Genomic DNA, 16,064 nt, shown 5'->3' on the forward strand with positions numbered 1-16,064 from the left:
GGAATCATCCCCTGGTAGTGCAGATTTAATTTTATACAAATCATGACCCCCGGGGCTTAGGGGTGGGGCCAAAATGGCCGACCAAAGTTTTACATAGAAATATATAGGAAAATTTTTTAAAAATTTTCTTCTCAAGAACCACTGGGCCAGGAAAGCTGAAACTCATCTTGAATCATCCTCAGGTAGTGTAGATTCAAGTTTGTTCAAATCATGACCCCTGGGGCTAGGGTGGGGCCAAAATGGCCGACCCAAGTTTTACATAGGAATATATAGGAAAAATCTTTAAAAATCTTTTTCTCAAGAACCACTGGGCCAGGAAAGATGAAACTCATGTGGAATCATCCTCATGTAGTGTAGATTCAAGTTTGTTCAAATCATGACCCCTGGGGCTAGGGTGGGGCCAAAATGGCCGACCAAAATTTGACATAGGGATATGTAGGGAAACCTTTTAAAATCTTCTTTTCAAGTACTTCAAAGCCATGATTAGTGATATTTTTCTATTTTAATGGAATCATCCTCAGGTAGTGTAGATTCAAGTTTGTTCAAATCATGACCCCCTGGGGGGTTAAAATTCAAGCCCCCCCCCCCCACCTCAGTAAACTTTAAGTTCTGATCTGATATGTGCTTTTTTTCTAGCCGATGTGCTCAGGTGAGCGCTGTGGCCCCTGGGCCTCTTGTTTAGTCATATTCATTGGAATTTTTCACCATTTTGACAACTGATATATTTGTAACCATGTATCATTAAATAAACTATATATTCTAAGGTTTTTAATGGGTAAATTAAAAACTTTCTAGAAATTATTGCATGAAAATTGGCAATTTGCCAAAATTGACTTTTTTTAGTCATATTCAATGAAATTTTTCACCATTTTGACAACTGATATATTTGTAACCATGTATCATTAAATAAACTATATATTCTAAGGTTTTATGAGAATAAAAAAAATTATGGGTAAATCAAAAACTTTCTAGATATTATTGCATGAAAATTGGCAATTTGCCAAAATTGACTTTTTTAGTCATATTTCAATTAAATTTTTCACCATTTTGACAACTGATATATTTGTAACCATGTATCTTTAAATAAACTATATATTCTAAGGTTTTATGAGAATAAAAAAAAATTATGGGTAAATGTACAGCTTTCTAGAAATTATATGCCCCTTCCCCCCCCCCCATTAATTACAAATAACAGAGAAGATCATCTAAGAACATGTTTTATCAAACTGAACAAATTGTTATGTTATATGAATATACATCAAGTATTTAAATTTCTTTTTAATAATTAAATAGAACTTCTGCAATTTACTAAGAGACAGGTAAATTAATATGTTGCCATGGAAACAAATCAGACTTCTAGTTACTTTATTCTAAATATGAAATAAAACAAGTGAGTTTCCAACAATTCTTAACAATCTTTTGTTGGCCTGTAATTGTTTCCAATTCCTTTGATTTATTCACTAAAATATGTTCAAATTCAAAACAATTGTTTATTTTTTTTTTAAATGTATAATTTAAGTAAAAAGGCAAACTCATATTTAATAAATGATATGAAAGTATCTAATGAAAATATAAAAGTAAGTCAGACAATATAATGTCAAAACAAGTTGGCAAGACCATCTTGATTATAATGTTTTTTTGCCCTCTCCAACTCATGGTAAAATTATTAAGTCAGAGGGTAGGTTGAAAAATCTTTTCCCAGAAAATTTCAAAATATTTGTTGATGAGATAAGATGGATAAAAAGAAAAAAAAATATCCTGTCTTGCAATGTAAAAAAAAAAGTTTTGAATTTTAGTCATTCTATTCGGGGAAGGCAAACAAATTTTTTTAATGGCCTTATATGCTAAATATTGTGGAATTAATTCTTAGTATCACATTGCTTATCAGCATATTCAGATGATCAGTTATACTATTATGTTCTTTTAATGGGTATAAATATTTTTAACCATTTGACCTTGACCTTAGACATTGACTGACTTAAAAAAAACTTTAACCTTAACCTCAACTTTTGAAGTTAGACTAGATTTTCATATTTCACAGGTGTTTTCCTTGTGACAAGACCTTTCTTGGGATACCTTGTGGGAGTCGTAGCATAAGCTGCCATGTATGGAGGAATCAGTGTTTCACAATTAATTTTGTTCTCAGTTTTGTTAAAATGTATTCATATTCTAATCATACATGACATACTGTGTGAAGCCTGCCAGTATAAAACTATAGATGTGTGAGTCCATGTGGGGGTATATAATAAATCAGTATACCACCTCTCCTGCAGAGTGGGGATATAAAAAGGGAAGAAACTGCTTCTTTTCATAATACTGCTTTTATAGAAAAGAAGTAAACATGACATTGGAATGTATGCTCCACTTAAACAGTGACATTTTTTAAAAATACAAGCAATCAATTTAGAATCAATTTAGAATACACATATTCTCTAAGGAAAACAGATGCTCTGCTTAAAAAAAATTCTGCTAAAATTTGTTCCTCCATATTCTCTCATTTGATGTCAGCTTGGTTTCCTCAAATTACATCACATTTCTTTATGTCCTTTCATAAGTTTGAAAAATAGCTCAGCCTTGCAATTTGCTGTGGATTTTAGTAATGATTTTTCGAAAACCCTCTCTATATCCTTCTTGCACCAGTGACAACTTTTACTGGATCTTCTTTTCTTTCTGTTCTTATTCCTGCTTTCTATTTTTCATGTAAACATTACTTCCTGTCCACTGTGATTTTTTTTTTTGGGGGGGGGGCTGTGTGTCCTCTGCTCTGGTCATTTCTATCTGTTCACATGAAAATAAAAAAAAAAATACCATTAATTTTTGGTCAGTTTGGATAAAAATTCATCAAAAATTATTTTAAAAACTTAAAACTGGAATCTTAAAATTTCGCTATATATAAAACATGTGCATTTTCAACCTCTAAACATTATTATCTCCCTTTATGCATTGTCAAGGCAATCATGTCTAAAGTCACCATGAATACATGTAACTTAATATACAATACATGTACCTGTCTGGTCTCCTTGCTAGAGGATCTGTAATCTTGAGAATCTTCATTAGGAAAATCTTGCAAGGGCTGCAATGATCTGTGAATTTAAATTATTTTTTAATTTGAAAGTTTGGGTTAAAATCCTAAACATCAAATATATATTACATGTACCTGATATTTAAATGTTATCCTGAAAATTTTCTGAATCATGAGGAATGATTGATAAAGGAGGGGATTCAATGTTGTCATCAAGCATTTTTTTTTAAATTCAAATAGTTAAAGCTTTTCTGCGGTTTGGACAAATTGCCGGAGATCTAGAGTAGAAATGAATTTGACAACAATTAATTTTTAAAGTGGTAAATGAAATGTTATTATATCATGAATTAATTATAATAAAAACATACCTGTTTTATAGATACTACATGTAATGTAGTATAATTCATTTTGTTCTTTAATGTGACTATTTTTAATTTGTACAATATGTCCTTGACATGTAAAGTACACAGCATCAGAATGATCTCATATGTACAGATCAATATTGTAAAACTAAAACTATTCAAAAATGTGTGTAAGATTGATATGCCTACAATATATAGCTGAAAAACAGTGATCAGTAAAATAAAATTACGAGACAGAAAGCTGCATCTTAGAAAAGTCAATAAAGAGTGCTTCATGACAATTAACTAATTTATAGGAACTCCAAGTACAAATGAAATGGATTTGTCACATTCTAACACCCTTGGATAGATTTCTTTACCTACTTTACAATGCATTACCTTGCAGAGCAAATAACTTAATTGTATCAAGGTCTCAAAAATGATTTCACATAGTATGACAAAGTATATGTACTTAGATCTAGAACACTATTAGCGGCTGTAAATCTGCATGTTTGCATACACATGTACTGAGTTAATTTTCATAATTTTACACTTTACTTACATTTTTTTTATCAATTCTTTCAAATATTCTACGGTCCTCATATTGCTTAAAATTTCAAAAAATCTAACCCACTATTCAGTTATCATTGTCAAAAGTCAAAGGTTTAATATTTTCGTGGTATGATTTCTACAAATCCTGTTTGTTAAAATAGAATGGACACAAACATATTATCACTTGGAATCATAAATTTATACAAACAATTTTCTTCAAATATACTGAATTTTATAGAAAATAAAATACCGGTACTATTTTTCAGTAGTATATGATTCAATGTCATGTACATGTAATATGTGCAACTGTGCATCCAAGTTTTCATGGTTTTGTTTGTTTGTTTTTATTGTCTTATATTTCAGTAGACAGTCAGTTACCAGGTACATGAGACAACTGAACAGAATTATAAATTAAAAAAATACTTACACATTGCAATGGGGATTAGTCGGGGACTACCACACCAGTACATGTATCTCTCGATCTCTATTTCAAAGACATCTTGAAGGGAATAGTTAAAATCTTCTCGGCCTTCGCCCCATACCACCCTGATTTCCTCATATTTTCCTTTCTACGAGTAGCTATAGTATGTGTAATACTCATCATGTCCAGATCAACCCTTCGGCTTTTCTTAAAGATTATCGCTACTTTGTTAACTATTTTTCATCAAATTCTGAGTCTCTTGAGGTAGAATTTCCCTGAACAAGATGTTTCAAAACAAGAAGAAAAAATGCAGATTTTATTGTCTGCCATCTTGTTTACATATTCTTCAAGGTATCACACCGGTAATTGACCAATCAAAATGAACTTAGTCAAATGTAGGTCCATACATATAAAATTATTTTTCTTTTCTTTTGAGGCGTTTTTCTATTTTCTTCCAAGCCATTTTTACAACTTTGGTACCTGTGCCTAGTAAATTTTATGTACTTTGTGAATAAATAAAGGTTTTTGACAGGAACTATTTTTTTCAGGGCATAGGAGGCTACTTCCTGTGATGCACTCGAGGTGTTTATAAACAAAGTGAAAACACGTGGATTTGAGGGTAGCCCTGTTTGCAGATGGAAAAAGTCCGAAAATGCCGTGTGGGTACCCTGTTTTTTGGTGTCAGCTAATGTGACAGGTAATGTTTAACATCTCCTGCTAAATATTTTTTCATGTAAACAAATACCTGATTTTTAATGATTTTTTATGCTATATAGAATTATATAGTGAAAACAATTACCGGTGTGATACCTTGAAGGTGATTATGAAAAATCATTTAAATCCTTATTAAAGACATTTTTCATTTTTAACAGGCATATTTCAACAGAATATGTGATTTTATTAACTTTTTGTTAGAAAACACACAATTTTAAAATTAGAATTAGAATTTACATTATTTTTCACAGATTTCTGTGTAAAAATTAACAATAGGTTATTTTTTACACTCAATACTTTAAAATATGAGTAAAAAGGTAGCATTATGCATCTAAAATGTAGAAATAAGTCAGAGAATGTTGTTTTTTCATTTTATATGACTTAACATTATTTGCACCAGCTGACCGCAGTCAATTATAGTATCTACAGACTTTGCGGTAAAGGGTGTTAAAGCTGATTTTTCAAGAATAGACTAATTCTAGGTTTGCGAATGAATTTTCAGCACAAGCGACAACTGCAATAAAATGTAAACAAGTGAAATATGTTCTCACAGAATGATAATTTCTACAGACATATGATTTATTTTAATTTATTCACACCTCCATTGATACATATTTTACTGCATTGGAAGAATAGAAATAATGAAATGAGTCAGATCTGTCTAATAAACTTCATACATAAGCTACATAAGTAAAATTCATTAAGAATTTTTCACAGGAAGGAAGGTTATGACCAAAAAATCCTTAAATACTGTCAGAGTCTGCATGATAATACTTATTCTGAGTTCTAATCATGCATCATACATGTAGTGCAGAATGTCACTTAGCAACATGGCATGCCTCTTGTGGTTCTCAGGACTTTATTCATGCTTTCGCAGCTGACATTCATGTTTTTTCACTTTGTCGGAGACTGTTTTTTGTTATTTTTTCATTTATATGTAGGTGTTGACTGTCACTTTTGATTTAAGTCTCAGTCAGTGATGCTTATATGAGCATGATCTATTAAGGATATCATTGTACTGAAATATTAATAAATTGCAAATTTAACTGATGAAGAAATTTGGCATATTTACATAATTAAAATATCAGAATAACTATAATTCAGCTAATAAGGTGCACCTTTCTTCTCAGATCACCTCCTATAAATTTTATCAGCAGTTTTTGTACACCCACCCCCCTCAAAGAATCATGGAGGATGTCCTGAAACTGGTCTCTGTGATGCATTTTGTTACATATAAAAGTGTTCAAACCCATAAAAATGTTTAATATTTATATTTTAAAATTTGAATTTTTATTTTTTATGTAAATTTTGTGAAACAAAAAGATGTAATCTTGCATAAATCATGGAAATTCATTAAACACCTTTGGAATTCCTGAGTAAATCCATGAAAAGAGAATAATTATGCATGTTAAATTGAAATTTCATGGCTACTTTGTGTCTTAAGAGAAAGCCAGTTACATAAATCACAACAATAAATTACATCTGAATTGTTGTCTCCATTTTCTTATCATCAAAGCCAGTTTATTGGAGTGTGGGAGCTGTCAAGAACCTCCCTAGATGCTGATATCATTTAGACTGTCCTGGGTTACAACACAGCATTTAGATAAACTTCTGCACAGCAGCTTGAAGACAAATACCTAGGCTTTATTTGGAACATAAATTGACCAGATACAGTTTTCATTATCAACCCAGTATTTAACAATTTCTGTATTTTTGTTCATTCTTTGAAGGGGAAAATGCAACTTTGTTATGTAATAATTACATAATGGTCTTAGACTTGTAACCTCTTTTTTGTTTGTTGTGAAGAACAAAGCATATACTCTCCACAGATAAAAAATTGGTTGCCAAGCTTATTCTTTTAATGATGAAATTCTGCTTCAAAAGATGCACAAAAAACTGCTTCCAGAGTGCTCTGTGTGTTATTCTTGACTGCTCTGGAGTAAGGGAGATAAATGCTTCATATCTTCAGAAATAAGGGGATTTAGATCACCAGACTTGAGGATGTTGGGGACAATTATTTAATAAATCTCAGGTGCAAAAATGAAAAAAATCCAACACCTTCAAAGGTCCTTCAAGGTATCACACCGGTAATTGACCAATCAAAATGAACTTAGTCAAATGTAGGTCCATACATATAAAATTATTTTTCTTTTCTTTTGAGGCGTTTTTCTATTTTCTTCCAAGCCATTTTTACAACTTTGGTACCTGTGCCTAGTAAATTTTATGTACTTTGTGAATAAATAAAGGTTTTTGACAGGAACTATTTTTTTCAGGGCATAGGAGGCTACTTCCTGTGATGCACTCGAGGTGTTTATAAACAAAGTGAAAACACGTGGATTTGAGGGTAGCCCTGTTTGCAGATGGAAAAAGTCCGAAAATGCCGTGTGGGTACCCTGTTTTTTGGTGTCAGCTAATGTGACAGGTAATGTTTAACATCTCCTGCTAAATATTTTTTCATGTAAACAAATACCTGATTTTTAATGATTTTTTATGCTATATAGAATTATATAGTGAAAACAATTACCGGTGTGATACCTTGAAGGTGATTATGAAAAATCATTTAAATCCTTATTAAAGACATTTTTCATTTTTAACAGGCATATTTCAACAGAATATGTGATTTTATTAACTTTTTGTTAGAAAACACACAATTTTAAAATTAGAATTAGAATTTACATTATTTTTCACAGATTTCTGTGTAAAAATTAACAATAGGTTATTTTTTACACTCAATACTTTAAAATATGAGTAAAAAGGTAGCATTATGCATCTAAAATGTAGAAATAAGTCAGAGAATGTTGTTTTTTCATTTTATATGACTTAACATTATTTGCACCAGCTGACCGCAGTCAATTATAGTATCTACAGACTTTGCGGTAAAGGGTGTTAAAGCTGATTTTTCAAGAATAGACTAATTCTAGGTTTGCGAATGAATTTTCAGCACAAGCGACAACTGCAATAAAATGTAAACAAGTGAAATATGTTCTCACAGAATGATAATTTCTACAGACATATGATTTATTTTAATTTATTCACACCTCCATTGATACATGTGTTACTGCATTGGAAGAATAGAAATAATGAAATGAGTCAGATCTGTCTAATAAACTTCATACATAAGCTACATAAGTAAAATTCATTAAGAATTTTTCACAGGAAGGAAGGTTATGACCAAAAAATCCTTAAATACTGTCAGAGTCTGCATGATAATACTTATTCTGAGGTCTAACCATGCATCATACATGTAGTGAAGAATGTCACCTTGCAACATGGCTTTCCTCTTGTAGTTCTCAGGACTTTATTCATGCTTTCGCAGCTGACATTGATGTTTTTTCAGTTTGTCGGAGACTGTTTTTTGTTATTTTTTCATTTATATGTAGGTGTTGACTGTCACTTTTGATTTAAGTCTCAGTCAGTGATGCTTATATGAGCATGATCTATTAAGGATATCATTGTACTGAAATATTAATAAATTGCAAATTTAACTGATGAAGAAATTTGGCATATTTACATAATTAAAATATCAGAATAACTATAATTCAGCTAATAAGGTGCACCTTTCTTCTCAGATCACCTCCTATAAATTTTATCAGCAGTTTTTGTACACCCACCCCCCTCAAAGAATCATGGAGGATGTCCTGAAACTGGTCTCTGTGATGCATTTTGTTACATATAAAAGTGTTCAAACCCATAAAAATGTTTAATATTTATATTTTAAAATTTGAATTTTTATTTTTTATGTAAATTTTGTGAAACAAAAAGATGTAATCTTGCATAAATCATGGAAATTCATTAAACACCTTTGGAATTCCTGAGTAAATCCATGAAAAGAGAATAATTATGCATGTTAAATTGAAATTTCATGGCTACTTTGTGTCTTAAGAGAAAGCCAGTTACATAAATCACAACAATAAATTACATCTGAATTGTTGTCTCCATTTTCTTATCATCAAAGCCAGTTTATTGGAGTGTGGGAGCTGTCAAGAACCTCCCTAGATGCTGATATCATTTAGACTGTCCTGGGTTACAACACAGCATTTAGATAAACTTCTGCACAGCAGCTTGAAGACAAATACCTAGGCTTTATTTGGAACATAAATTGACCAGATACAGTTTTCATTATCAACCCAGTATTTAACAATTTCTGTATTTTTGTTCATTCTTTGAAGGGGAAAATGCAACTTTGTTATGTAATAATTACATAATGGTCTTAGACTTGTAACCTCTTTTTTGTTTGTTGTGAAGAACAAAGCATATACTCTCCACAGATAAAAAATTGGTTGCCAAGCTTATTCTTTTAATGATGAAATTCTGCTTCAAAAGATGCACAAAAAACTGCTTCCAGAGTGCTCTGTGTGTTATTCTTGACTGCTCTGGAGTAAGGGAGATAAATGCTTCATATCTTCAGAAATAAGGGGATTTAGATCACCAGACTTGAGGATGTTGGGGACAATTATTTAATAAATCTCAGGTGCAAAAATGAAAAAAATCCAACACCTTCAAAGGTCCTTCGAAGGTGATTATGAAAAATCATTTAAATCCTTATTAAAGACATTTTTCATTTTTAACAGGCATATTTCAACAGAATATGTGATTTTATTAACTTTTTGTTAGAAAACACACAATTTTAAAATTAGAATTAGAATTTACATTATTTTTCACAGATTTCTGTGTAAAAATTAACAATAGGTTATTTTTTACACTCAATACTTTAAAATATGAGTAAAAAGGTAGCATTATGCATCTAAAATGTAGAAATAAGTCAGAGAATGTTTTTTTTCATTTTATATGACTTAACATTATTTGCACCAGCTGACCGCAGTCAATTATAGTATCTACAGACTTTGCGGTAAAAGGTGTTAAAGCTGATTTTTCAAGAATAGACTAATTCTAGGTTTGCGAATTAATTTTCAGCACAAGCGACAACTGCAATAAAATGTAAACAAGTGAAATATGTTCTCACAGAATGATAATTTCTACAGACATATGATTTATTTTAATTTATTCACACCTCCATTGATACATGTGTTACTGCATTGGAAGAATAGAAATAATGAAATGAGTCAGATCTGTCTAATAAACTTCATACATAAGCTACATAAGTAAAATTCATTAAGAATTTTTCACAGGAAGGAAGGTTATGACCAAAAAATCCTTAAATACTGTCAGAGTCTGCATGATAATACTTATTCTGAGTTCTAATCATGCATCATACATGTAGTGCAGAATGTCACTTAGCAACATGGCATGCCTCTTGTGGTTCTCAGGACTTTATTCATGCTTTCGCAGCTGACATTCATGTTTTTTCACTTTGTCGGAGACTGTTTTTTGTTATTTTTTCATTTATATGTAGGTGTTGACTGTCACTTTTGATTTAAGTCTCAGTCAGTGATGCTTATATGAGCATGATCTATTAAGGATATCATTGTACTGAAATATTAATAAATTGCAAATTTAACTGATGAAGAAATTTGGCATATTTACATAATTAAAATATCAGAATAACTATAATTCAGCTAATAAGGTGCACCTTTCTTCTCAGATCACCTCCTATAAATTTTATCAGCAGTTTTTGTACACCCACCCCCCTCAAAGAATCATGGAGGATGTCCTGAAACTGGTCTCTGTGATGCATTTTGTTACATATAAAAGTGTTCAAACCCATAAAAATGTTTAATATTTATATTTTAAAATTTGAATTTTTATTTTTTATGTAAATTTTGTGAAACAAAAAGATGTAATCTTGCATAAATCATGGAAATTCATTAAACACCTTTGGAATTCCTGAGTAAATCCATGAAAAGAGAATAATTATGCATGTTAAATTGAAATTTCATGGCTACTTTGTGTCTTAAGAGAAAGCCAGTTACATAAATCACAACAATAAATTACATCTGAATTGTTGTCTCCATTTTCTTATCATCAAAGCCAGTTTATTGGAGTGTGGGAGCTGTCAAGAACCTCCCTAGATGCTGATATCATTTAGACTGTCCTGGGTTACAACACAGCATTTAGATAAACTTCTGCACAGCAGCTTGAAGACAAATACCTAGGCTTTATTTGGAACATAAATTGACCAGATACAGTTTTCATTATCAACCCAGTATTTAACAATTTCTGTATTTTTGTTCATTCTTTGAAGGGGAAAATGCAACTTTGTTATGTAATAATTACATAATGGTCTTAGACTTGTAACCTCTTTTTTGTTTGTTGTGAAGAACAAAGCATATACTCTCCACAGATAAAAAATTGGTTGCCAAGCTTATTCTTTTAATGATGAAATTCTGCTTCAAAAGATGCACAAAAAACTGCTTCGAGAGAACTCTGTGTGTTATTCTTGACTGCCTTGGAGTTAGGAAGATAAATGCTTCATAGCTTCAGAAATAAGGGAATTCAGATGACCAGACTTAGGGATGTTGGGGACAATTATTTAATAAATCTCAGGTGCAAAAATGAAAAAAATCCAACACCTTCAAAGGTCCTTCAAGGTATCACACCGGTAATTGACCAATCAAAATGAACTTAGTCAAATGTAGGTCCATACATATAAAATTATTTTTCTTTTCTTTTGAGGCGTTTTTCTATTTTCTTCCAAGCCATTTTTACAACTTTGGTACCTGTGCCTAGTAAATTTTATGTACTTTGTGAATAAATAAAGGTTTTTGACAGGAACTATTTTTTTCAGGGCATAGGAGGCTACTTCCTGTGATGCACTCGAGGTGTTTATAAACAAAGTGAAAACACGTGGATTTGAGGGTAGCCCTGTTTGCAGATGGAAAAAGTCCGAAAATGCCGTGTGGGTACCCTGTTTTTTGGTGTCAGCTAATGTGACAGGTAATGTTTAACATCTCCTGCTAAATATTTTTTCATGTAAACAAATACCTGATTTTTAATGATTTTTTATGCTATATAGAATTATATAGTGAAAACAATTACCGGTGTGATACCTTCAATGCCGAAGAGCTCCAACAAGGGAAATAACTCGGATAGAGAAAAAGCACATTTAGACCAACTTTATAGTGCAATAAAATGTTTATTTTTCATTTACCCATAAAGGTTTTAAATGATATTTGCAAAATAACATTTCTTGAATCTAAATCTCCCTACTAGGATTTTCACATCACTTGTCAAAGTCTTTAAATAGTAAGCCTAACAAGGGAGGTAACGAGGACTAATTATTCACTTTTTTGGCATCAGAAAATTAGAAATTGTAAAAACTTTTTGACATACACTATTTTTTACATAGTTTTGATTGTCATGAAGCATATGAAAAAATATGCACATTAAAAGCTTTGCCTAGTAAAATTTTTTTTGATATTATTGATAAATAGCAATATTCACTATAATTTACACCTTTTAGCCCCGTTTCCATGGCAACCGGGTAAACTACCATGCTTTCTTTCATATAGTCAATCTTTTCATTCATTGAAGTTTCAGTAAGAAAAAAATTAGCTGAATCCAAGACATAGCGTGGTCACGTCATTTTGATATTTAGGTAGAATTGATATTAAACAGAGAAGATAATTCTGACCATGACCTAGAAACTTCGACTAAGGTCACTGCACATCCATGGACCAGTGGCACTCTGTGAGTGAAGTATGAGCCAGATATGGCCAAGAGGAGAGAAGATATGCTACGGACATGGATTTTTCATATAATTTTGCTATGACCTTGACCTTGAAACATGGTTCAAGGTCACTGCACACCGGCTACCCAAAGGCAGTCTGTGGGTGAAGTATGAGCCAGATTAGGCCCAGGAGAGAGAAGATATGCTACGGACAAGGATTTTTCATATAATTCTGCTATGACCTTGACCTTTAACCTAGAAATATAGTTCAAGGTTACTGCACATCGGCTACCCGAAGACACTCTGTAGTTGAAGTATGAGCCAGATTGGGCCAAGGAGAGAGAAGATATGCTCCGGACAAGGATTTTTCATAAAATTCAGCTATGACCTTGACCTTTGACCAAGAAACATGGTTCAAGGTCATTGCACACCGATTACCTAATGGCACTCTGTGGGTAAAGTATGAGCCAGATTGGGCCAAGGAGAGAGAAGATATGCTCCGGACAAGAGATCTCGGACGGACGGACAGCCGACAGGCCGGCCGGACAGACTGATCACTATAGGGCGTCCGCCAAAGAGGGGCCCTAATTATGCTTACAATATACTTAGTAAACTTGGTACAAAGCATCCTTGGGTAAAGGGGATTTTAAATTGTTAAAATAAAGGGCCAAGTTCCTTCACAAGGGGAGATAATCAAGAAAAGAAAAAAGTAGGGTGGGGTTATAAAAACTCAAGAATCACCTGGTCATAAAATCTTCAATTTATATGGAAGCATCCTGGGGTAGTGTAAATTCTAAATTGTTCAAATTATGACCCCTGGGGTAGGGCTGGGCCACAATAGGGAATCAAAGTTTTGCATAGATATATATAGGAAAAAACTTTAAAAATCTTCTTCTCAAGAACTACTAGGCCATAAAAGCTTCAACTTATATGGAAGCCTCCTGAGGTAGTATAGATTCCAAATTGTTCAAATCATGACCCCCAGGGGTAGGGCTGGGCCACAACTGGGAATCAAAGTTTTACATAGAAATATATAGGAAAAAATCTTCTTCTCAAGAACCACTGAGAATATTATATGTTATATGGTCAAAGCTATTCAGTTGATTTATATTATAGACATTTAATATCTTAGTTGTACATAGTTCAGCTAAAGTACAAAAATAAGAGATAACGAGATACGATCTCGTTGCGAGCAACGAGTGGGTCTTCCGTCCGATTCTTGATGAGATGAGATAAGAATTTGATTGAGATTTTCATTCTAAAATAATGATTTTCCATAATCTGTAAAAAGACATTAGATATTTAATACCTAAAAAATCGGTTTTTGGCCCCTTACGGCCTCTAATTTTAGGAATCAGCCCTTTTTATTCATATCATCTTAAAGCTCTAAGGATTTTGATCACTTTTTGTTCAACAACAATTCAGAGATTCTTTTTCGTTGCCGAGTTATTTCCATAAGAAATATTTAGGTGCCAACCCTTCAACTCCTTAATGGGGACGTTTAGCGAAAAATGAAAGGTTGCATATTGTTCAGAACATGATTTTAAACATCTTTTGTTCAATATTACTTATCAAAATATACCCAACTTTTGAGATATAAAGCGTCAAAGATTTAGCATGTTGGCCCCTTGTGGCCCCTAATTTTGTAACATACGACATTAAAATCATAATATATTTAAGGAATGACTCTAATTCTTGGCCATATTATCGAGTATAATCTGGTTTGGGTCAGTTTACGCTTTATAATCCGCGAAGCGGATTATAAAAAAGCGTAAACAGACCCAAACCAGATTATACTCGATAATATGGCCAAGAATTAAAGTCATTCCTTATAATTTAATTTTAAAATAATTAAACAACTTTTGATGTAAAATATCAATATGTCGCTTTTTATGAGTTCAAATTTACCGCGCAATAATACAACCGTAGTAACGGAAGTGATTTGAAGCGAGGGGAGGTAATAACTGATACATAGATCTAGCAGCCATGATGTTTGTTTACATGAGGTAAGAACGAGTAATTGTTTAAAGTTGAAGGTACATTTATTAAATCTGAAATTTTCCATGGATTCCGAGGACTGGAAATGAGGGGATTGCATGGATATAATGATTAAGTTGGTCGTCAAAGGGGTGTGTCCCCATACCAAACCAGATTATACAAAATGTTTTGCGTTCCTTTTTGGAAATCAACCAATGAGAGGCGAGAATACAAACAAAATTAAATTATAGCTGTAGATTGTTGAGATAAACATTTTTGCTTCAGTAATGTATATCAAAATATTGCTTGCTAAAGAGCTATCGATTAAAGACTTTTGGCCCCTGTGGGCCCTTAATTGAGTGTCCAGCCCCTTTTTCTGGATTTTACCTTAAATCTCTCATGATTTTGAACACTTTTTGTACAAAAATTATTCAGAGATTCTGTTTCGTTTTCGAGTTATTTGCAAAAGAAATATTTAGGGGCCTTTCGTTCAATATTACTTATCAAAATATTTCCAACTTTAGAGATATAAAGCGTCAAAAATTTAGTATTTTGGCCCCTTGTGGCCCCTAATTATGTACCATACGACATGAAAATCATAATATATAGTTGTAGATTGTTGAGATAAACATTTTTGCTTCAGTAATGTATATCAAAATATTGCTTGCTAAAGAGGTATCGATTAAAGACTTTTGGCCCCTCTCGGCCCTTAATTTGAGTGTCCAGCCCCTTTTTCTGGATTTTACCTTAAACCTCTTATGATTTTGAACACTTTTTGTTCAACAACTATTCAGAGATTCTTTTTCGTTTTCGAGTTATTTGAATAAGAAATATTTAGGGGCCAGCCCTTCAACTCCTTATTGGGGACGTTTAACGAAAAATGAAAGATTGCATATTGTTCAGAACATTATTTTGAACATCTTTTGTTCAATATTACTTATCAAAATATTTCCTACTTTTGAGATATAAAGCGTCAAAGATTTAGCATTTTAGCCCCTTGTGGCCCCTAATTATGTAATATACGACATCAAAATCATAATATACAGTTGTAGATTGTTGAGATAAACATTTTTGCTTCAGTAATTTATAACAAAATATTGACTGCTAAAGAGTTATCGAAAAAAGACTTTTAGCCCCTTTTGGCCCCTAATGTGACGAGTCAGCACTTTTTTCTTGATATCATATTAAAGATCTTGTCATTCTGCACAAATTTTGTTCAGTATCTTTTAAAAAAATAATTATACTTTAAAAGATATGATGCAAAACGTCTCAAAAAATCACTCATGATTCGTGTCCTAAATTTTGACCCCTACCGCGCTTCCATACTAGGCACTTCCGGAAGATTTGAAAATATAGGTGCACAACTACAACATGTATATTCTTGTCTATATTCACTGAAAATTTCAGCACTCTAGCTTTTGTCGTTTTGGAGTTTTTGTGTCGACAAAATGGTCACTTAAAATTCAATTA

The 16,064-nt window shown here is 32.2% G+C and overlaps 1 long non-coding RNA gene across 1 annotated transcript; it reads left to right on the forward strand.

Annotated features, from left to right (window-relative positions):
* The first annotated feature begins 4,700 nt into the window (after positions 1 to 4,700).
* Positions 4,701 to 11,888, forward strand: LOC134269586 (uncharacterized). The gene is made up of 3 exons (XR_009992610.1): positions 4,701 to 5,033; positions 7,324 to 7,472; positions 11,736 to 11,888. It is a non-coding gene; the product is annotated as an uncharacterized LOC134269586 (long non-coding RNA).
* The last annotated feature ends 4,176 nt before the right edge of the window (positions 11,889 to 16,064 follow it).

This window comes from Saccostrea cucullata, unplaced genomic scaffold, assembly GCF_032062105.1.
Source record: "Saccostrea cucullata isolate Sc308-1 unplaced genomic scaffold, CSIRO_AGI_Scuc_v1 ctg968, whole genome shotgun sequence".
In the NCBI taxonomy this organism is placed as follows: Eukaryota; Metazoa; Mollusca; class Bivalvia; order Ostreida; family Ostreidae; genus Saccostrea; species Saccostrea cuccullata.